The 21902-nt window shown below is 42.8% G+C and overlaps 1 protein-coding gene across 5 annotated transcripts in view; it reads right to left on the reverse strand.

Moving 5' to 3' along the window:
• SH3KBP1 (SH3 domain containing kinase binding protein 1) overlaps nt 1–21902 on the reverse strand; it is a 471173-nt gene that overhangs the window by 356266 nt on the left and 93005 nt on the right. The window lies entirely within an intron of this gene.

Genomic DNA, 21902 nt, shown 5'->3' on the forward strand with positions numbered 1-21902 from the left:
AACTTGCTCCAAACTGTACGGGGCATCCCGTGCTCCAGCAACAGGTCAGAAAGTATGCATGCCACTTGGTAGCCAAAAACAAATTTATGATTTCTTTTAACTTTCCCGCCGCCGATACCCTCTATAAACCAGGATTTGCAGGGCAAAATATCAGGAGGAAGCTTTGAACCATCTTTATCATCATCTGGACTTGGATCATTTGTAACCATTGCCGCTCCTGAGAATGCGAGTTTGCCACAGTTGGAAGCTACTTTTTTTTTCTTTTTTTTTTTTAAACCAAATGATCCTAGTAAATCTTCTTTAACTAATCCTCAGGGATTAGTGGTAACAGTTCCTGTCCCTGTAGTCCCTTCTTCTTCTGGACATACAGAGCTTGGAAATTCACTGGCTGGAGAACCAGAAGGAATTACCTTAAAGGATATTTGGAGGATTGTCAAAAGAACTGATAATTCTCTAGTAAAATATGTGAATGATCTCTGTACTTTTTCCAGAGGGAACAGTGGCTAAACTAGCAAATTTAGATGCCAGAATGGAAACCCTTGAAACTCAATCATCTCTCAATCAAGGGACTATAACATCTTGTCAGACCTCAATATCCTTAATACAAAATGCATGGCCAGCTATAGTTAAAGATAATTTGAATTTACATTATCAATCTGAGCTGTTGGAAAATCAAATGAGATTTAAAAATTTGAGAATTTTGAATTTTCCTAAATCTAGCTTGTGTTCTGGGAATGAGCTCTTTAAACGATATTTTTTATTTTATTTTATTTATTTAAGTTTTTTATATACCAACATTCAAGACGGTGGTCCCATCATGCTGGTTCACAAGAAACAAGGGTGAAACTTTACCATTTAACAAAAGTGCAGAAAAGCAGTTACATATAACAAGGAAAACAATAACTTGGAATGAGAAGGGAAATGAAGATTAGATAGTAAAATATATGTATAAATAACATTGTGAGAGGTGGCTATTAACGCTAATACTAGCGGAGCTTGTTGCATGAAGGGGGATTAGATGGGGTTGGAGTTAGGAAAGGCCTGCGTGAACAGCCACGTTTTGAGTCTTATCTTGAAGGTTGAGATGTTGGGTTCCATTCTAAGATCCGGGGGAATGGAGTTCCATAATGTTGGACCGGCTGTGGAGAATGCCCGATCTCTAAGCGTGATGTGTCTGGTAGTCTTGGCTGGAGGTACTTGAAGTGATCCTTTGTAAGCATCTCTTGTCGGTCTTGTGGAATGGTGTAATCGGAGGGGAATATGGAGATCGATTGGGGCTAATTGATGGATGTTTTTGAAAATGGTGAGAATGGCCTTGTAGATTATTCTGAAGTGGATGGGCAGCCAATGGAGGTCCATCAAGATAGGTGTTATGTGTTCTCTTCTCCTGGTGTTGGTGAGTATACGGGCGGAGGCATTTTGTACCATTTGTAATGGTTTGGTGTGTGATGAAGGGAGACCAAGCATGATGGTGTTGCAATATTCCAGCTTTGCGAAAATGATTGATTGTAGGATCGTTCTGAAGTCATGTGTGTGGAAGAGAGGTCGTATTCTTTTCAGCACTTGAAGCTTGTAAAAGCAGTCTCTGGTGGTTTTGTTGATGTTAGCTTTCAGGTTTAGGTGATTGTCAATTTGAACTCCTAGATCTCTCACTTGTGTAGTGCTTGGTACGGTATGTTGAAGTACTTCAGCTTATGCCTGATAAAGTTTTTATTTTATCAAACTGTTATTATTTACCTAATTTTAAGAGAGTTCTGGGGGATAGTGAGGGAGCCTCCGATGTTTTGGCTCCCTTATCTAGCCCTGATTTTTTTCCCAGTTTCTGCAGGATGATTATTACAGCCTTGGTGGTTTCTTTTTCCCTAGAAATCGATACAGAACTCATATTTCAGCAGTATTTTAAATACAAAGTACCACCATTTTGTGGTCGAAAAGTTCATACCTTTTTGCAACCGAAACAAGTGCTCATTTTAGGAGCAACTTTTTTCCTAAATTTTCCCTGCAAATGTTTTTTGATAACATAATAGGGGAAATGAGTATACCTTTCTGGATCCAATACACCTGCAAACCTTTATTACTGATAAGTCTCAGTGATGTAATTAATAGGAAGGTTCTTATTTGCCTATTCAGTTTGTCTTTTCTTGTGATTTATTTATTTAAAATCTTTTTTATACCGTCGTTAACTTATATACCATCACAACGGTTTACAGATAGGCACGTATAGTAATGTAAAAATTGTATTGGGTAATACTTCTATCAGAGTGCCAGTAAAGTTCCGGTTACATAGTTTCAAATATAAAGAATCTTTGATGGATGTCATGAATTTTGTCCATTTATACGTGGAAAGATTTACCTTACATGTATAATCTTTTTGTACTGTATGTTTTATTTAAAACTAGCGGTGAAATAGTAACATAACAAAATATGCATATATTTTAATTACGTGCTGTGCGTTGATGTTCTGCTGCCTGCTTTATTTTCCTATTCTCCGTTCTCTTTGTAAAACGCTTGTTTGAAAAGCCAGGTTTTTAAACCTTTTTTTTTAAAGTTTGAAATTTTTCTGCAATCTAATTTCCAGGGGCATGGTGTTCCATATGATCGGTCCCGCTAATTATAGTGCCCGCTCTCTAACTTGGGTCAGTCTTGCTGTCCTAACTGAAGGGATAAGTTAGGAGGGCTTTGTTGACCGATCTGAGATTTCTCTGAGGGACATGCACGCGCAGTGCTGTGCTCAGCCATTCCGCTTTTTCTTCATTAATTAATCTGTGTACTGTGCATAGTGTTTTGTAATGTAATCTTTGTTCTATGGTAGCCAGTGTAATGCAGCTAATGTTTCAGTGATGTGATCACTTTTCTTTTTACCAGTAAGTATTCTTGCGGCAGAGTTTTGTAAAATTTGGAGTGGTCTTATAGTTGTGTATGGTAATCCCAAAAACAGTGTGTTGCAGTAGTCTGTGCTAGCAAATATTAGTGCTTGTAAAACTGTTCGAAGGTTTGTGAGTGTTAACTGTTTTAGCCTCCTGAGGACCATAAGTTTGGCATAGCTTTCTTTTACTTTTAGAGATACGTGTTATATCAGGCTTAGTTCCTTGTCAATAATTACACCGAGGTTCCGTACTTTCTCGGCTAGTTCTACTTTCTGATTATTTTTTTGCATAATTGGATTTTGGATATGTTTGCTTCCCCATGTAATGTGGACTTGATTAGATTACTTGGAAGAATTGTATATAAGAGTTTCTTTTGTTTCTTATATTCCTTAATTTTTTGTGTCATGTAATTTATAACATAAAATTTAATAAAGTATAAATTAAAAAAAAATTAAAAAGGAGACTTTAAGGGCACTGTTTCCCCAATCCCGTCCTGGAGACATAACCTAACCAAAATGAATTTGTAATAAGACAGATTTGCATTCTGCAGGTCTCTCAAGCATATTTATAGCCTGAAAAGCAAAGCTGTGAGGATGTGCCCCAGGAACGGGGTGGGTGGGAACTGCCACGTCAGAGCTTCCCTTGAAAAAGAAGAGGAGGTCGTCACTAGCACAGGGGCCCCCAATGCAATAGCGTGAAAGTTAAAACTGTGCGTTGAAATTCAGTGCAGTTTCTTAATGCACAAGTTACAATTTTTTATTTCTTTTTATTAAAAAAAAAAAAATTAACTCCCAATGCACTAAGCCAATGATATGCTAATGCATCAGGAGTTTAAAAAAGTGCAGACTGGAAAACGTACGCACAAACCCAAAATAAAATGTGCACTCAGCACAGACTGAACGTACATTTTAAATTCAGGGGTGTGGGAGAGAAACTTAGAAGCATAAAAATCTTATGCACACAAAACATTTCTGCGCATAAAATATGATTTAAGAGCACAATAAAGGCTCTCAGCGCAGAAACCATATTTTGTGCCCATAAATTTTAAAAAATGTACAAAGCCTAGGGAACATTCAATGAAGTTACTAGGTAATACATTTAAGACAAATAGGAGAAAATAATTTTTTATTCAACACATAATTAAGCTCTAGAATTCGATGCCAGAGGATGTGGTGAAAGCCGTAAATATAGCTGGGTTTAAAAAAGGTTTAGACAACTTCCTGAAGTAAAAGTCCATAAACCATTATTAAGGTAGACTTGGGGTAACTGCTAACCCCTGAGATAAGCTGCATGGAATCTATCAACCTTTTGGGAGCATGCCAGGTACTCGTGTCCTGGACTGGCCACTGTTGGAAACTGGTCTGACCTAGTATGGCAAATCTTAACATGCCTTGTGTGTGCAAAGCATGTTTTGTGCACATAAATCCTGATTAAAGGGCCTGGTGTCTGAACTTCAGCTTCTGCTCACAGACTGACACTAGTGCTGAAACTTTACCCTGCCTCTGACCAGGAGTAAACATTTCCAGCGCTAAAAAAATCTGAGCCAATGCACCTCTCTGCATTGGTGCGGTGGGTGGGGGCGTAACAGTTAATGCCTTCATATGCAAGGGATTTCCATGCGAGGGTGCTAAGCGGGATGCACAGTCTTGTGCGCAAATCAACTTGCCGCATCGGGAGTAACATCTGCATACAAAAATGTGCGTACAACTGAGGGTAAAACTATGTTCTGCTGAATGCACCTTGTTGTGTCAACCCCACAATACCCACACTTTATACTGCCCACGTGTGCAAAAAATACATTTAAAATTTTAACACATTTATAAAAATTTAAAATGCAATTCAGTACTGCAACAGAATAAGTCAGCTAAAAACAGTAACTGATTACTGATCATTTCAATGACCCCCTGCAGAAAGGGTGATCCAATGATTTTGTGGAAGGAGGTTGCAACATGTTTCTGCTCCTTGGTGCACAGAGCAGCCCTTAAGTCTAGGGACTGATTTGGGGCCTACAGAGCTCTTTACAAGAGAAGGCACCCTGGAGATTCCAGCAACTGCTCTGCCTCCTCAGGGAATGCCACAGCCCTGCAATGCACCGGTCAGCCATCTCCCTGAAACCAAAAACCCACCAGCTACAAGTCGGGCTGCAACTCTGTAAACTGGGCAGGCTGGTCTCCATTTGCAGTCATCTTAAGTGGTGCCACACTGGATGAGACCCAAGGTCCACCAAGCCCAGCATCCTGTCTCCGACAGCAGCCCCTTCCAGTTCACAATTACCTGGCAGACTAGATCCAGTCCTCCTTCCTCATTACCAGGGATAGCAAGCAATGGCTTCTCTACACCACTTGGCTAATAATGTTCAATGGGCTTTTTCTCCAGGAATTTGTCCAAACCTTTTTTTAATCTTCGCTATGCTTGTCATCTTGACCACATCCTCTGGCAACAGATTCCACAGCTTGACAGAGTGAAAAAGTATTTTCTGTAATTTGTTTTAAATCTGCTGGTTGTTAGTTTCACGCAGTGGGTTCGTTTCATCCTCATCTGAAAGGCTAAATAACCATCCTTTATTTACCCATTCCATCCTATTCATGGTTTTATTTATAAAAGTTGTTTGTTTTTTTTGTTTGTTTATTTTCCCCATTCAGCTGTCTTTTTTTTCCCAGCTCTAACCTGTGCAGTCTCCCTTCATAAGGGAGTTGTTCCATTCCCTTTATCATTTTTGTTGCCTTCCTCTGCACTTTTCCTAGTTCCGCTATGTCTTTATTTTGGAAATGGAGGCTACCAGAACTTGCACCCAAATACACGAGGTGCGGTCGCACCATGGCTCGATACGGAGGCAATATATTTTCCTTTTCAGGTCATTCCTAACATTCTATCATTTGCTTCCTAACATTCTACTACTGCGTTACTATGTAGAGTTCTGCATCTGTTAGAAAGAGCATGGCCTGCAAAGCGGCTGTAGGAGGAGAGAAGCCAAGTCTAACTGAAAGATGTCGCAAGAAAACCATGCTGCAGGGGCTGCTAGAAAAACACAGCACAGACTGCAGCGAACCTCACACACCACGGGCTTCCTTTCTGCATGACCGCAAGCTTCCTGCCTCTTCTAGTCTCTCTTCCCACTTGCAGAGCCCTCCCTACCTCAGCAGGCCTGTTCCTTTCCAAATCCTGTCGCATCAAATGCACAATTAAACTAGGGCTTGAAACAGTTTCAAAAAATCCAAAATACTTCAATAATACTTCTGGCTAACTTATATTTGCTGGTTTTTTTTGGGGGGGGGGGGGGGGTTGTATTTTTGGACTTTAACAAGTGGTTTAAAGTTATCTCATGACCCTGCATTACATCAAGTAAAATGTCTAAAAGAGTTACACAATGTATTTAAGATGATGAATACATCCTTAGAATTATCTTGTTTGTGTTTAAACTGCCAAGTGAATCGAGATTTTTTTTTTTAATTTGATATTTATTTATTTATTATTTATTTAAAATCTTTTCTATACCGTCGTTTAGTAAAGCACCATCACAACAGTTTACAATGAGGCACGTACATATATATTTGGTTGAACTCTTACTAACAATGTGCCAGAACATTTATCGGTAACATGTATTCATAATATAAGGTATATGTTGTGTGATCTGGATCTTGTCCTTTTCAATGATTAATCGGAAAAAAAGCATACAATCATTGCACTTTGTACTACAGTTCTCTTAAATTATTTCATTATAATGTTGAGTAAAATGATAATGTATAGGTATGGTGTGGTATTTGGTGACTTTAGCTTGTTCATTTAAACTTCAGAATCTCCATTCTCATTGTAAAATGCTTTCTTGAAAAGCCATGTTTTCAAACTTTTTTTTTAAAGAGTTTTAAATCTCTCTGTAATCTTGTTTCCAGTGGCAATGAATTCCATAGTACTGGTCCGGCTAATGATAGGGCTCGTTCTCTGACTTGGGTCAGTTTTGCTGTCTTGATTGATGGGATGGTTAGTAGAGCTTTATTAGCAGATCTAAGATTTCTCTGTGAGATGTGTAAGCATAGTGCTGTGTTTAACCAGTCTGCTTTTTCTTCGTTTATCAGTTTGTGAATCGTGCAAAGTGTTTTATAGTGCACTCTTTGTTCTATCGGCAACCAGTGCAATTCAGCAAGTGTTTGGGTGATGTGGTCTCTTTTGCTTTTTCCAGTAAGTATTCTGGCAGCAGAGTTTAAGATTTGTAGAGGTCTTATTGTTACATACGATAGTCCCAAAAATAGTGTGTTACAGTAGTCTGTGCTAGAGAATATAAGTGCTTGTAGAACTGTTCGGAAGTGTGCTTGGGTTAGTAGGGGTTTAAGCCTCCTAAGGATCATAAGTTTGGCGTAGCCTTCCCTAACTTTTTGTGATATGTGTTGCTTAAGGCTGAGTTCAGTGTCTATTATTACTCCTAGGTTGCAAGCTTTCTCGGTTAGTTCCACTTCCTGATTGTTTTTAAGTTTGATGGGGTTTTGAATTGTCTCAGAGTTTTTACGTTCTAGGTGAATAAATTCAGTTTTTTCAATGTTAATTACTAGTTCCATTTGGTTTAGTAATTGCTTAATTATATCTAGGTACATCATTGCTAGGTTTAATGTCTTATCAATTGTTTCCTCTACAGGTAATATTAGTTGAATGTCGTCAGCGTATATGTAGTGTATGATGCCTATTCCAGCTAGGAGGTGACAGAGAGGCAGCATGTAGATGTTAAATAGTGTCGCCGAAAGTGTGGATCCCTGGGGTACTCCTGTTTTTAGCTCAATTCTGTCTGATATTTTGTTTTTAATCTGTACTTGGAAAAATCTATTGTTTAGGTATGATCTGAACCATTTCAATGTCTTGTTCTGTAGACCAATTTCTTCTAATCGTTTTAGCAGTATGTTATGGTTTACTGTGTCAAATGCTGCCGATAGGGAGCATTTGACATCTATGTCATCAGTATTAATAACACTGGGAATGTAAACTCTGGGATGCTGCTGTTCTGCTTCTCATCAGAATCTTAAGCAAGCATATACCAAAGTACAGATGCGGGTAAAAAATGCATCAAAAAACATAAAAATGCATCAAAAAACATAAAAAAACAGTGCCCACCTTTTATCACACCATGCTTCCCCCACCCCAAAAACAAATATGTAAAAATTCAAGAAACAAATATATTAGGAGAATACAGAACATGACCAAAAGGAACAGGAAGAGAAACATGCAACATCTTTTGAGATGGTGGTACAAACACCATGTGTAGGACCCCACTGGGATTCCTACTAAGGCAGGAATGTACAGTATCTGCCACCGCACCCCCCACTGAAGGCTGCACCAATGGTTTATTCTTGCTTGCATTGAAAAAAAAGAAAAACAAACAACAAAAGAAAGTGACTCTTAGCATCTGTGCACTTTTTAGTTTGGATCTGACAGGGTAGGAGCTGTTCCTTTCACTTTCCTTAAGCTGGTATCATACAGGCCCCAAAAGCTTTTGGTAAGGATTCTTAGTAAGAGATTTATTTCAACTCACATTCAGGGGTTAATTTAATTCTCTGCTGGAGTTTTACACTAGATGTGATTTTTGTCTAGGAGGAAGTCACCCCACCCTCTCTTTTCTGCCCAGGAGAGAAGAGAAACAAGACATTTTTTTTAAGTTATCCTGGTGTCGCTCAGTCCAAGCGATTCCTTTGCCAGTCTGGCAGTTGTCAAGAAAGAGTACCCAGCTGGCATGATTCCTGAAAATATAGGTTTAAGAACCTAAGAAGTTGCCATACTGGGTTAGACTGAGGGTCCATTAATCCTAGCATCCTGTTTCCAACTGTGGCCAATCCAGGTTACAAGTACCTGGCAAGTACCCAAACATTAAATAAATCCCATGCTACTAATGCCAGTAATAACAGTGGCTAATCCCTAAGTCAACATGATTAATAGCAGTTTATGGACTTCTTCTCCAGGAACTTATCTAAACCTTTTTTAAACCCAGATATGCTGCCTTTACCACATCTTCTGGTAATGAATTCCAGAGCTTAATTGTGCATTGAGTGAAAAAGAATTGTCTCCAATTTGTTTTAAATGTGCTACCTGTTTTCATCATGGGAGTGCTCCCTGGTCCTTGTATTATCTGAAAGAGTAAATAACATTCACATTTACACATTCTAGCCCTCATGATTTTATAGACTTCTATCATATCCATCCTCAGCCGTCTTTTCTCCAAGCTGAACAGCCCTAACCTCTTTAGCTTTTCCTCATAGGGGAGCTGTTCCATCCCCTTTATCATTTTGGTCACCCTTCTCAGTACCTTTGCTAATTCTGCTGTATCTTTTTTGAGATACGGCAACCAGAATTGCACACAGTACTCAAGGTGCAGGGCCACCGTGGAGCAATACAGCGTCATTGTGACATTTTGTTTTATTCTCAATTCCTTTTCTAATAATTCCTAACATTCTAGTATTTTTATTTATTTATTTCCCACTGCAGCACACAGCCGATGATTTCAATGTATTATCCACTATGATGCCGAGATCTTTTTCCTGGGTGGTAGTTCCTAATATGGAATCTAACATCGTGTAACTACAATATAAGTTACTTTTCCCTATAAGCATCACCTTGCACTTGCCAACATTAAATTTCATCTGCCAAATGGACATCCAATCTTCCAGTCTCGCAAGTTCTTCCTGCAATTTATCACAATCCACTTATGATTTAACAATGCCAAATAATTTTGTGCAAATTTGAATACCTCACTTGTCCTTCCCCTTTCCAGAACATTTATAAAAATATTAAAGAGTACTTGAAAGGAGTGTAGAGGAACCGGACAGTTTGGATGGCCCATTTGGTCTTTATCTGCCATCATTACTATGTTACTATATATATGGATATATGTTATGGATATCATCTAAGAGATTTGTGCCAAGTGCCAATTTCTTTACATTGAATTCTTAGTGTATTTTGTACTTTATATCCTATGCAAAAAATTCTACTCTATAGAATCTATTTCTATATAAAATACCTAAAAGTGATCCCTACTAGCCATTAACAGAACCATCTCTTCAGCAGAAAATAAGAAAAAGCATAAGCATTGTCAAGTGTAAAACATTGATAAGAAAGGCTAAGAGAGAATTTGAAATGAAGTTAGCCGTAGAGGCAAAAACTCATAATAAAAACTTTTTAAAGTATATCCAAAGCAAGAAACCTGTGAGGAAGTTGGTTGGGCCATTAGATGCCCAAGAGGTTAAAGGGGCTCTTAGGGAAGATAAGGCTATTGAAAAAGACTAAATTAATTCTTTGTTTCTCTGCTTAACTCACGAGGATGCTGGGGAGATACCGGTTCTGGAGATGGTTTTCAGGGGTGATGAGTCAGATGAACTGAACCAAATCACTGTGAACCTGGGAAGATGTATTAGGCCAGATTGACAAACTAAAGAGTAGCAAATCACCTGGACCAGGCGATATGCACTCTAGGGTTCTGAAGGAACTCAAAAATGAAATTTCATATCTATTACGGTAGTTAAAATTTGTAACCTATCATTAAAATCATCCATTGTACCTGAAGATTGGAGGGTGGCCAATGTAACCCCAATATTTAAAAAGGGCTCCAGAGGTGATCCAGGGAAGCTATAGACCAGTGAGCCTGATTTCAGTGCTGGGAAAAATAGTGGAAACTATTCTAAAGATCAAAATCACAGTTCATACAGAAAGTCATGGTTTAATGGAACACAGTCAGCATGGATTTACCCAAGGGAAGTCTTGCCTTACAAATCTGCTTCATTTTTTTGAAGGGATTAATAAGCAAGTGGATAAAGGAGAACTAGTAGATGTAGTGTATTTGGATTTTCTGAAGTCATATGGCAAAGTCGCTCAAGAAAAGCTTCTAAGAAAACTAAATGTCATGGGATAGGAGGCGATATCCTTTTGTGGATTACAAACTGGTTAAAAGACAGGAAACAGAGTAGGATTGAATGGTCAATTTTCGCAGTGGAAAAGGGTAAACAGTGGAGTGCCTCAGATCTGTACTTGGACCAGTGTTTTTCAATATATTTATAAATGATCTGGAAAGGAATATGACAAGTGAGGTAATCAAATTTACAGATGATACAAAATTATTCAGAGTAGTTAAATCACAAGTGGACTGTGATAAATTGCAGGAGGACCTTATGAGACTGGAAGATTGGGCCTCCAAATGGCAGATGAAATTTAATGTGGATAAGTGCAAGGTGCTGCCTATAGGGAAAAATAACCCTTGCAGTAGTTACACAATGTTAGGTTCCATATTAGAAGCTACAACCCAGGAAAAAGATCTAGGCGTCATAGTGGATAATACATTGAAATTGACGGCTCAGTGTGCTGTGGCAGTCAAAAAAAGCAAACAATGTTAGGAACTATTAGGAAGGGAATGGTGAATAAAACAGAAAATGTCATAATGCCTCTGTATCGCTCCATGGTGAGACCGCACCTTGACTACTGTATACAATTTTGTAGGGATGTGAATCGGATCCGATATTGGATCCGATTCACATCCGATATCGGATCCGATTCACATCTATAGAGATGTGAATCGGAACCAGAATCGGATCCGATATCGGATCCGATTCACATCCCTACAATTTTGGTCGCTGCATCTCAAAAAAGATATAGTTGCACTGGAGAAGGTACAGAGAAGGGCAACCAAAATGATAAAGGGGATGGAACAGCTCCCCTATGAGGAAAGGCTAAAGAGGTTAGGGCTGTTCAGCTTGGAGAAGAGACGGCTGACAGGGGATATGATAGAGATCTTTAAAATCATGAAAGGTCTAGAACGGGTAAATGTGAATCAGTTATTTAATCTCTCGGATAATAGAAGGACTAGGGGACACTCCATGAAGTTAGCAGGTAGCACATTTAAAACTAATCTGAGAAAATTCTCTCTCACTCAATGCACAATTAAGCTTTGTAATTTGTAGCCAGAGGATGTGTTTACTGCAGTTAGTGTAGATGGGTTTAAAAAAAAGATGTGGATAAGTTCTTGGAGAAGTCCATTAACTGCTATTAATCAAGTTGACTTAGGGCAGTGGTTAACCTTTTTCCCATCGTGACACACCTGACAGACCATGCTCACATGTGTGACACACTGCTCATTACAATCCACGGCGGAAATAAAAAATTAAAGGTCCAGCATTATTTTTATTGTTAAGAATAACACAAGGGAAAGATAAGTGCTCTGTCTAAATAGAAATTGCATAAATAGTAAACATCCCATACCAAAACAGCACCAATTTCCAGCACTCAAACAGTAACCACCTTACCTAAGAAAAGGCAATACTGAAAATATTACACCAGGCCTTAAGACACCAATACATCTCCTATTAGGAAAATGGGCCAATCCAGGCTGCTATAGAGCCCTACACAGAAACTACAAACCAGCAGAAAACCTCATCTCAGTCACATGTGCAGATTCTCACCTAACAAAGAATAAAGAGACCATAAAGCATAACTAGAAACATGTGGACAAAAACTGAACTGGAAACCGCAACAAGCCAGAGAGACTGTATGCAGTCTAACAAAGGAAAAAGAGAAACTTCACCAGTCCTCAAAACAAATCAAGAAATATAAAGTTAATAACAGTAAAACCTTACTAACAAAGAACAGATTTCAAAATAGCTGATGAATGGAATATCCAATAATTAAAAACTCATATCCAAAATTTCTAGATACCAATAAAATATTTCAAAATAGTAGACACAAAGACCCAATAATGTAAAATATGGATAAAAAAATGCTTTGCTCTGCATACCTAGGAACGTTTGATATCCAGGAACCCTGAGATTGTTTTGAATTCTCAGGAGGAGGGATGGTTTGCTTACAACTTTGTCCTCTCTCTGTCACACACAAGCTCTCTCTTACATTGGCTCTCAATCACACACATATACACATGCTCTCTTTCACTTACATAGGCTCTTAGTCATGCACATATACACATGCTTTTTCTCTCTCTCACTTATATAGACTCTTAATCACACACATACATGATGTCTTTCTCTCACACACATGCTCTCTCTCACACATACAGGCTCAATCACATACTTGCTCTCTCACCTACAGTGGCTCTCAATCACACACAGGCACACATGCTCTCTTATACACACAGGGTCTTAAATCATACACTTACATTCATGTTCTCTCACACAAAGGATTTCAATCACACACAGGCTCTCAATCACACACAGGTTTTCACTTACATACATGCTGTCACACACACACAATCTCAAACACATATGCTTGCTCACTCACTCGGTCTCTACCCCACCTAACTAGCAAAAGCAGCAGCCTCCTCCACTTCCAGCTCTCACAGCCTTGAGAAAGGACTCCCATCTGCTGCAGGGCTGACGTTTCTCCTCTTTTGTTCTGCACCGCGCTGCTCTTCTTCAGGCCGATGATGCATGCACTAGCATGGTCTCTTCTTCCCCTGTGCACAGCCACGGGGGGGGGGGGGGGGAGAAGAGACCACGCTGGTGCCACTGACTTCAGCTCTCCTGTCACGTTCCGCCGGGGCTTAAAATACTGATAGCCCCAAGCACCCAGCTCCAGAGACTCTTCTCAGCCAGCGTCCAGCTCCAGGGATTCTATCATCTTGCACCCGGTTCTGGAGACTCTACCCAGCCTCACCAGATGACCTGCAATTTCTCCGTCTTCCTATCCTGTGTCATTCCTGCAGGTGGTGTTCACCACACTAGGCTACAGCCCAAACCGTAACAGCATGCCAAAGCCATCCACCTCCAGATGTGGAGACGGGAATCTGCATCAGTTCGGTGAGTCAACTTTTTTTTCTGCTCCACACAACATTTCTGATACTCAGCAGTATTTAACCTGTACTCATTGTCAAACCTTGAATTACCCACATTACCAAGACTGTCTAAGCCTGTCAGTTTTCAGATCAGGAATCCTGGGCATGCAGTAGCTGTGAGAAGAAAAATGTTTCAGTATATCAAGAATGCTTGAACTATAACACTCCTAAGCCAGGATGGTGGAAATGTCCCTGTATCCCTAGCCTACTACCCCCAGACAAAGCTTGCCCTGTTGCACAGCTACCAGCTGTTCTACAAGAAACATCAGCCTGTTTAATTAGCCTGTGTTCTGTGCCTAGCCAGGCAAACTATGTAGTTACAACTGGCACTGCATTGGTAAAAAGTCTCAGCACATCTTCTCATGGCACCTTAGAGAAAACCTTTCAGAAAAAATTAAAATCTCTACCAGAAAGGCCTGGCACTCACCTGGTCAGTAATGTTCCTGTGACTTCCTTGCTCTGTCCTCAGAAACAAGATTCTCTGGAACAGAGAACACTAATTAAGCCAAGCAGAGCTCTGCCTTTCACAGCTGCAGGTCAGTCACGGCTGACAAGCTGCTTCCCAAGACGTTCCAGAACAGCCTGTGCTTTTACTAATCTGCAACCCCACACATCAGAACCAGGGACCCATGATCAGAGGATTGGCAGCTTGTTTCTACCCACCAATTGCTCTGTAGCCCGGTCTACACACTCTTCTCAGTCTAACATGGCCAGTTCAGTCATGGAAAGTCCTACACCTTGTGACCAGTCAGTAACAGGCTCCTACATCCAAGCCCGTTGATCTTGCATGTGATGCCTGCAAACCGGCACCTCGACCAGCAGGAGGTGCCTGCATTCAGCAAATTCTTCCAGCAGACAGCACTTACTCCCAGCCAGTCCAGCCTACAGGAGGTATTTATTTCCAGCCAGCTAGTCTTGAAAGGGACATCTGCTCCAGTTGCACCATGCCACCCCAGGAGGGGCTTGAGCAGACCTCTGCGCGGCCCCAGCAGTTCTAACAGGGGTTTAAACCAGTCTCACCATCCCAGAGCAAGTCTAGACAACTTTACCCTGCAAGAGGCACCTGCTTCCAACAATTCTATTTAACGAAAGAAATCTGTCCATGCCAGCCCACTGCATCCTCCTTCAGTCAGTACCTCCCCTGCAGAGATGAGATCCAGGAAGTAGAGGAGGCCTTAAACAGGGCGGGTACTGTTATGATTCTGGCTGCTGTGCAACCTCCTCACCACCAGAGGCCCCCATGAGCACGCTCCCCTGGCTGGCCCGGCCTTCCTTGCCTACCTGCCCCATATCCAGAACTCTCTATTTAACCCCACTTAGCCCATGCCTCGGTGCTTCGGCATAGAGTTCCTTTGGGCTCTCTGCTTTAGCAATCTGTTCCTTGTGCGCCTTCAGGCATCCTGCTTTCCTTTGCTCTGTGGCCTATGGGCCTCTTGGTTCATTGCTGATCTTGCTCTGTGGTCTACAGGCATTCTAGTTCTTGCTTGCCTTCTTGTCCCCTCTCTCCCTGAATTCCTTTGTAGCTGAGCTTTACCCTTCTGCTTGCCCCTGCTTCTCGTGGACTTCTTTGCCTCGCTGTCTTCGGGCATTTTGTGTTTCATGTTCCCTGTAGTCCTTGTCCTGGTTTGTCCAGTCGTGTCATTGTCTGTCTTCCTTGCTCTGGTTCCCTTCCTCCAGTTCACGCTTACCTGCACGCTATTCTGATATCACCCATACCCGTACTCAGTTCCAGTATATCAGTTCACGCTTACCTGCATTCACATCCACGCCTACCCACATTCTGTTCCAGTGTTTCCTGAAGTTCACCCTTACCACCCCGCACCCAGCTCCAGAAACTCTTCTCAGCCGGCACCTAGCTCCAGAGATTCTATCATCCTGCACCCGACTCCGGAGACGCTATCCAGCCTCACCAGATCACCTGCAATTTCTCCATCTTCCTGTCCTTGTCACTCCTGCAGGTGGTGTTTACCCCACCAAGCTACAGCCCAAACCGTAACAATAAGGAAGTTTTTATGTTGCGTTTAAAAGCACTTAACTGGAGACCACGTGATGCAGTGAGCAGGAGAGGACGTGCTCAGGAGGGCTCCGGGTGCCGCGCTCTGATTTCTACAGTTTTTGCCCAGCCTATACCCATTTTTGACTAGTAGCACAGAGGGGCTCAGTGAGTATATTTCGATCACCTCTTACACGCAGCGCTCACCCTCCGGAATGCCCATAACGACTGGCAAAAAAGAGAGAGAGAGAAAAACAAGGCTGCTGAGCCCAAGATGACAGCTACCCTGGAGTCGCAAAGCGCTAAAGTTGCTTCCCCTACCATTACGGAGAACTTCAAAACAATTCTAATGGAAGCTTTAGATGTCAAACTCGCATCCATCTCAGCACAGATTACCGAGGTCCGCAGATCGAGGGGAGGGTCGCAGTCCTCGAAGATGATAGACTGGCCATTACCACCAAACTCCATGCGCTGGAAAAGAAAGTTGAGGCACAAACATCGAAGCTGGAGGACCTGGAGAACCGGGTTTGCAGGTCTAATATACGGCTGCTGGGCTTACCGGAATCTCTCGCTGAGCGCAATTTGGGGTCTTTTCTAGAAAACTGGCTGCCAGAAGCCCTACATCTTATGGCGCTCAACTCTACCCTCCGCATTGAAAGGGTTCACAAATTAGGCCTGAGGAAGGACAGCAACACGAGGCCGCTGCTGGTCATTGTGAAGGTAGTGAACTTTGCTCACAAACAGGCCATTTTGCAGGCCTTTCGCAAGACGCCAGACTTGACATACAACTCTATGAGGGTTCGGATTTTTCAAGATTACTCCGCTAAGGTATTGGCGATGCGGTGGGGGTTTTCCCCTATTTGCTCAGCTTTATTTGAAAGGCAGGACCGGTTCTCCTTGCACCCACCTAAAAATATGGCATGAAGAAGAGATCAAGTTTTTTTATTCGACTGAGGAAGCACAAAAATTTATGGACTCAGTTATTCGCTGAAGAACTGTCGGTGAAGTGGGCATTCTTATGGCATGGCCTCTAAGCACGAGGTAGTTTTCTGTTTCACTCAGTACATACCGTCTGGGCGAAGAGGGCCCCAGATTTATACTAGGTTCGATTGGCCTCAATTGGATTCAGCACAGTTCTGAGGCTTTATGGAACACTAACACTGTTCACGGCTGAGACTATAGGAATACTAAGTTGGCCAAGGGTGGATTGAATTGTCCCAACTTACATACATATAATCTGGCATGTCTGCTGAGGCACCTGAGTGATTTAATAGCTGGAACCTCCTATTTCACCTCACAGAACCAGCTAGAGGACTGGCTGAGTATCTCCTCACTCAACCACTTGTTACTGACCACAATGGAGACCTTATCAATGGCAGTAGCCACCCAACCCCTCGTACAAGCGTGTTGCAAAGCATGGGCTTTTTTATGTTACCGGGTAAATCTCCCTTCGAAACTGTCGGCTCTACTGTGCATATGTGATTATGAGCTCTTTCCCCCCAGCCACCTCAGGCTCCATATTTCACAAATGGTGGGAAAAAGGGCTGAAGTATGTATAATCAGTTTTTTTCAAAGAAAACAGGTCAATTATTCACTTTCCCCAGAGTTACATCAAGCTTACTCACGTTCAGTTTCGGATTATTTTTCATATTAGCAACTCAGGCATTTTATTCATAAACATGAGAGTTTGTTGCGAATCTCCCCGCAGTTTTGGTCCCTGCATAGCATACTGATGGCCACCAAGATCGCAAAACGATCTATTGCGTCCTACTGTAAAGTCCTGCAGACAAAGATAGATCAGGAAGATGTGGTGGATGCCTTTAGCAACTGGCAAAAATGGCCAGCTTTCTCGTTATCAAGGCAGGCCTATACTCAGTGTTGTCAAGAGATTCAAGATTGGTCCGAGAGTGTCCTGTTTAGGGAAACCAAATGTTGCTTACCTGTAACAGGTGTTCTCACAGGACAGCAGGATGTTAGTCCTCACATATGGGTGACATCATAGGATGGCGCCCAATCACAGGACACTTTTGTCAAAGTTTCTAGAACTTTGACTGGTCCCTATTGGGCATGCCCAGCATGGCACCAACCCTGCAGCAGGCAGGGGTCCCCCTTCAGTCTTGTTTAAAAAGCTACAGGAAGTGCCGAAAAATAAAATAAGAAACGTAACAAACTCAACATCATGGGGCAGCGGGCGGGTTTCGTGAGGACTAACATCCTGCTGTCCTGTGAAAACACCTGTTACAGGTAAGCAACATTTGCTTTCTCACAGGACAAGCAGGATGGTAGTCCTCACATATGGGTGAGTACTGAGCTGAGGATGTCAGAGTATGTACCAAATGTACTCAGGCGTGCAAGGCACTAGGACTGGGGTGAAATTTGGCCGAGGGCATCCTGAACCCTACCGGGCAGGCGGCAGGGTGTTGGTACGTCAAGTTGTGAATAGGTTACGCAGGACAGATTGGCCGAAGATGGAATCTTGTCTTCCAGCCTTGTCCAAGCAATAGTGGGCTGTAAAGGTATGGAGAGAACTCCAGGTGGCAGCCCTGCAAATGTCAGGAAGTGGCACTGAGCATAGGTGCGCTACTGAAGTCACCATGGCCCTTACAGAGTGTGCTTTAACACAGTCTTGAAGTGGAATGCCTGCTTGCTGATAGCAAAAGGATATGCAGTCCGCTAACCAGGAGGAGAGAGTCTGCTTAACCACAGGCTGCCCCAATTTGATGGAATGGAAAGAGACAAACAATTGAGTGCTTTTCCTGTGGGCAGCTGAACGGTCTAGGTAGAATGCTAGAGCCCGTTTACAGTCAAGGGTATGCAGAACCTGCTCTCCTGGATTGGAATGGGGCCTGGGAAAAAAGGTAGGTAGTATAATGGATTGATTGGGATGAAACTCTGATACTACCTTAGGCAAGAACTTAGGGTGAGTGCGGAGTACTGCCCGGTCCTGCAGAAGTTTAGTGTAAGGCGGATAGGTAACTAGGGCCTGTAACTCACTAACTCTGCGAGCCGAAGTGATTGACAAAAGGAAAAATCACTTTCCATGTGAGATAGCAAAGTTCACAGGCTTGGAGAGGCTCCAATGGTGGTTTCATGAGCCAACCCAAAACCAGGTTGAGTTCCCAAGAAGGGGCCGGAGGACGCAGTGGAGGCTTGAGGTGAAGCAAGCCCTTCAGAAAATGTGTTACAAGGGGTTGTTCTGATATGGGAACATCCTCGACACCTTTATGGAAAGCGGCCACCGCACTAACATGCATTCTGATGGAGGAAGTTTTTAGACCTGACTCCGACAAGTGCCAGAGAGAGTCCAGAAGCTTCGTGAATGGACAGGTAAAGGGGTCAAGGGATTGAGAAGAGCACCATGACTGAAACCTGTTCCATTTGTAAGAATAAAATTTTCTTGTGGAAGGCTTCCGTGAAGCAATCAGGACACGGGAAACTGATTCAGAAAGGTTAAGTGGCTGAAGGATTAACCTTTCAACATCCATGCCATCAGGGACAAGGCTTGAAGATTGGGATGGCGCAGGTACCCGTCGTTTTGCGTAATGAGAAGCGGGTCCTTTCCCAAGGGAATGTGTCTGTGAATGGAGAGATTCTGAAGTATTGGAAACCACACTTGGCGTGGCCAGTGAGGTGCTATCAGGATCATGGTTCCCTTGTCCTGACGTAACTTCACGAGTCTTTGAGAGAAGTGGAAGTGGAGGGAATGCATATAGGAGACCAGTTGCCCATGAGAGGGAGAACGCATCTCTTGGCTGATAGTGTTGGCTGTGAGTGAGAGAGCAGAAGTTCTCTACTTTGCAGTTTTGAGGCGACGCAAAGAGGTCAATTTGAGGGTAACCCCACTGTTGGAAGATCGAGTCCGCTATTGAGGGGTTGAGAGACCACTTGTGTGGTTGAAAGGTGCGACTTAGCTTGTCTGCCAAAACATTGTCCACTTTCAGCAAGTAGGTGGCCCTGAGGTACATCGAGTGGGAGAGGGCCTCCCCCCATATCTGCGAAGCTTCCTGACACAGGAGGTAGGAGCCTGTGCCTCCCTGTTTATGTACCACATGGCCACATGGTTGTCCGTCTCAATCAGGATGACTTGATTGGAGAGGCGATCCTGAAATACTCTCAGAGCATATCTGAATGCTCGAAGTTCCAGGAAATTGATTTGGTGTTTGGCTTCCTCTGGAGACCAAGTTCCTTGTGTCTGCAGATTGGCCACATAGGCTCCCCAGCCGAGGTTGGAAGCATCGGTGGTGAGAGTTATTTGAGGATCTGGAGCCTGGAAGGGCAAGCCTTGGAGGAGATTGATCTGATTTTTCCACCAGGCGAGAGACTGATGGAGCGAGTCGATGACGTGGACAATGGTTGACAGGGGCTGAATGCATTGAGTCCATTGTGACCTTAGAGTCCACTGCATGACTCTCATGGCTAGGTGGGCCATTCGGGTGACCTGAACTGAGGATGCCATGTATCCCAGTAGAATGAGAAAGCGGCGTGCAGCCGTGTAGCGCTGAGACTGCAGCTGGTGTACGAGAGAGACGAGAGTGAGAGCTCGTTGTCGAGGTAGAAAAGCTTTTGCCTGCAAGGTGTCCAAGTCTGCCCCTATGAATGATAAGGTTTGAGATGGGACTAAGTAGGATTTGTCGTAGTTGACGAGAAATCCTAGTGAAATCAGAGTGTGTAAGGTAAGATGTAGGGACGACAGAGCAGTTTGCTGAGTGGGAGCCCTGATCAACCAATTGTCTAGATAGGGGTAGACGTGAACACCTTGAGTCCTGAGGAAGGCTGCAACTACTATGAGGCATTTTGTGAAGACTCATGATGCAGGCGCAAGGCCAAATGGAAGCACTCTGTACTGATACTGCTTGAGGCCTACCAGAAATCTTAGGTATTTGCGATGAGATGGAGTTATCGCACAATGAGTGTATGCGTCCTGGAGGTCTAGAGAGGAAAAAGAGAACCCAAGGTTACCATTTTGAACTTTTCTCGATGGAGGTACTTGTTGAGGGCACGTAGATCCAGAATTGGACGAACTCCTCCCAATTTTTTGGGGATTAGGAAGTACCGGGAATAGAACCCTAGGCCGACTGGAGAAGGAGGGAGACCTCCTGTTCCAGAAAGATGGAGTAATCGGATGTTCTCCACGTCGGTAGAGGTGGGGAGTCCAGTGGGATGGAGAGAAAGTTGAGATGATAACCTTGAGCGATTATCGCTAGGACCCACTGGTCTAAGGTGATTGAGTGCCACCTGTTGTTGAAATGGCACAATCGACCTCCCACTGGAATGTGAGGCAGTGGAAGCTGCCTGCAGCTCTCTATGCAGGAGTCAAAAAACGGAAGCAGGGCCCAGCTGAGGAGCTACTTGCGGCTTTTGTTTTCGTATCTGACGAGACTGGGTTTTTTGAAATGGTCTCATAGAGCAAGTTCTAGCCGGTGGCGGGTAGAATTTTTTCGGACGGAAGGAGGACTTCTTAGTGTCTTTTCGGAAAGGCTGTTTTGAGGAGTACTCAGAAGGCATCAGAGAGAGCTGTCTCAGGGTCTCATGATGGTCTTTGAGTTCCACCACCGTTCATTGAATCTGCTCGCCGAACAGATTGTCTCCTACACAGGGCAGGTTGGATAATCTGTTTTGCACTTCAGGGCGAAGATCCGAAGGCTTGAGCCAGGCCCATCTTCTTGCCGAGATAGCAGTGTCAAAGATATTGTAAGATGATCTTATCTCATGCTTGTCCACCTCAAAATCCTTGTTTACTAGGGTTTGGAGCTGATCTTGAAATTACTGAGGCAGGGAGTCTGTCAAGTCTTGTATCTGCTTAAATAAGACCCTGTTATATTGGGTCATATACAGCTGATAAGAGGTGATTCGGGAGATGAGCATTGAGCCCTGGAAGACCTGGCGACCAATGGCATCTAGAAATTTTTGCTCCTTGCCTAGGGGAAAGGAAGTGTGGGGTTTTGATCCCTTTGCCCTCATTTGGGCAGATTCTACAACCACATATTGGTGATTCAATTGAGGTTTTTGAAAACCTGGGGTTGACTGTACCAAATAAGTGGTGCCAGTCTTCCTGTTGACTGGAGCAACAAAGCTAGGGTGTTCCCAGTTCTTTTTGAGGAAATCCAGAAGAATTTGGTGAATAGGGATGGAGGTTATTTCCTTGGAAGCATCCAGGAATTGCAACAGCTCCATCATTTGATGCCTGTCATCTTGTTCGGTCTGTAATTGGAAGGGAACCAATTCAGACATCTCCTTC

This window comes from Rhinatrema bivittatum, chromosome 5, assembly GCF_901001135.1.
Source record: "Rhinatrema bivittatum chromosome 5, aRhiBiv1.1, whole genome shotgun sequence".
Taxonomy (NCBI): Eukaryota; Metazoa; Chordata; class Amphibia; order Gymnophiona; family Rhinatrematidae; genus Rhinatrema; species Rhinatrema bivittatum.